The following is a 2,985-nucleotide window of genomic DNA, read 5'->3' as shown; positions in this document are numbered from 1 at the left end:
AAAAAAAAAAAAAAAAAAAAAAAAGATGATATGATAAAATCATGAATAAGTGAAAGGTTCAACATTTAAGTAAGCATTTTGTTTAGAAAACAAATTTAAAACTGTGTATTAGATCAGAATTTAAAGGGATGTAGAGTTAGTTTAGAATACAATATAGATTGGAATATTTCTCCATTACACATGGAGAAATTGACATGAACTCAAGATTTTCAAGAGAAATACCTTTTCCAGCTCTGCCATTAACTTGGCACCTAGCAGTGCTATCATCCTGGCTACACTGATACTGAAATGGAATAATCTAAGTTGGAACCCCAGTGTGTGCCCAGATTTGCTCTTAAATTCTAGTAGCCATTGAAAGTAGCTAATGTCATGTCCTATGATAGGGAGAAAAAATAAAGATAGACTTAGAATATCTTAATGTTTTCAGGAAGCAAGGACGTTTTTAAAATGTCAGAGTAATGTTGAAAGACAAAAGAGCCAGCTTAAAGGCAGGCCTGATCAACTTGTGTCATTTTTGTCATTTGATAATCAAAAAAAAAAAAAAAAAAAAGGTAGTTATGGCTAATTGAAATGATTTACATCTCTGACAATCTGTGAGTCTATAAGCCACCCCAAAAGGGAAAAATCCATATTTTATATAAAAAGGAGAGAGACTCCATCTCAAAAAAATTTTTTTTCAAATAAATACATAAATAATAAAAGGAAATTATGATGCTAAATAGGGGTGAATGCAATGGAATATGATTTATTAAAAAAGAATTTTTGAGACGGAGTTTCTCTCTTGTTGCCCACTCTGGAGTGCAATGGCTTGATCTTGGCTCACCACAACCTCCACCTCCTGGGTCCAAGTGATTCTCCTGCCTCGGCCTCCCGAGTAGCTGGGAGTACAGGCATGCGCCACCACACCTGGCTAATTTTGTATTTTTAGTAGTGATGGGGTTTCTCCATGTTGGTCAGGCTGGTCTCAAACTCCCAACCTCAGGTGATCCACCTGCCTCGGTCTCCCAAAATGCTGGGATTACAGGTGTGAGCCATTAAATATATTTTTAATAGGCAGATGGTGGCTCACACCTGTAATCCTAGCACGTTGGGAAGCTGAGGTGGTAGGCTTGCTTGAGCACAGGAGTTAGAGATAACAGTGGGTCATGATCACATGACTGCACACGAGCCTGGGAGACAGAGCAAGACCCTGTCTCTAAAAATAGGAGAATGTTGACATTCATAGGTGTTCCATCTATCATCTATTAAATATATGACAGTTAAATTATAGAAATTGTAAGATACATACTTACTGATAAAAGAACTGTTTTTTTTGATGGGGTCTTGCTCTGTTACTGGGGCTGGAGTACAGTGGCACAATCTCAGCTCACTGCAGCCTTGACTACTGAGGCTCAAGTGATCCTTCCACTTCTGCCTTCTGAGTAGCTGGGACTACAGGCGCACACCACTACACCTAGCTAATTTTTGTATTTTTTGTAGATACGAGGTTTTGCCATGTTGCCCAGGCTGGTCTCCAACTCCTGGGCTCAAGCGATCCTCCCACCTTGGCCTCCCAAAGTGCTGGGATTACAGGTGTGAGCAACTGCACCAGGCCAAGATAGCTGTGTTTTATATTTTGACACCTCTGAAATTGAGGTGCTTCTGTAGTAGATGGCCTTTTAATTGCCGTTGATGGAGAGCAACATGTTCACACTTGGTAAGAGCTGTCCATTCTCTTTATGTAACCTGAATAATCGACTTTGTTGTTTGCTGTTTTACAGGTTGAGTTTAACCACTATTTGAAATGTCTAAAAATAAAGTTTTCCTCTGTAACTTTGGCATTGAAACAAAATATAATATACATAGAAAGGCCACAAAACAGAAAAGTGGAATGTACATTTGCTATTTAGTGAAGCAAATCTTCATCTTTAGAGGAATGTCAACATATCTCCCATATTTTTTTTCCAATGCAACAACTAAGTGCTTTATGAGACCTGGGAAAGAAAGCTACCAGCAGGAAATGAAACTATGTAATATTTTATTACTGAGATACATGCAAAAAGATTCTTATTACATGTCAAGAAATACAACTGAAGATGGGAAATATGGCCAGATCTCTCATAGAAAGAAATTTCAGAGCAATGAGAGGCTATTTTAACTGATTCCTCAGCTATGTAAGATTATCAGTAAGACATTGTCATAGTTTCATTAACTTTTGTTCTTTCCTAGAGGCACATAAAATAATGAAGCAGTTGACAATCAATAGCATCTTACATTTAATAAAATATGGCATGCATTTTTCTCTATTTGATTAAGAAAGGAAAGAGAAAGTTGTGAAATGGTGAGATAGCCAAATTATAATGAAAAAAAGTAAGAACACTAGCAATGTTAGGAAGAATGAGGGAGGAGCGGTAGAAAGGTGATGGATTAGCCAAATGTTCTAAAGAGGGAGGCTGGGCAGTGCAATCTCTACCCCTTGTCTCCACGGAGATGAAACCTTTAAGGGACCTATCACTTCTAGGGCTTAGTAAGGCATATACAGGTTCCAGCAGTGCTAGAAGACCAAGTCAATATTTAATGGGGACATGATACTGGTTTATGTAATGCTGACCAAGCAAATTTTTAAAATGCATTATTTTAGGAAAAGAGACCAGCTTGTTAGAAACTAAAATCTATGTAAAAGTGTAGACATGAAAAGTCCCCTTGACATGAGGAAAACCTAACTATAAAAAGGGACCTACCTCGCCAAAGAAGATCTATAGATGGCAAATAAGCATATGAAAAGAAGTTCAACATCATATGTCATTAGGGAATTGCAAACTAAAACAACAGTAAGATACCACTACACACCTATTAGAATGGCCAAAATCCAAAACACTAACAACACCAAGTGCTGACAAGGATGTGGAGCAACAGGAATGTTCATTTATTGCTGGTGGGAATGCAAAATGGTACAACCACTTTGAAAGACAGTTTGGCAGTTCCTTATAAAGTTAAACAGCTACT

This window comes from Sapajus apella, unplaced genomic scaffold (genome assembly GCF_009761245.1).
Source record: "Sapajus apella isolate SASKATOON/1434 unplaced genomic scaffold, GSC_monkey_1.0 scaffold28, whole genome shotgun sequence".
Taxonomy (NCBI): domain Eukaryota; kingdom Metazoa; phylum Chordata; class Mammalia; order Primates; family Cebidae; genus Sapajus; species Sapajus apella.
This window is presented reverse-complemented; position numbering follows the sequence as displayed.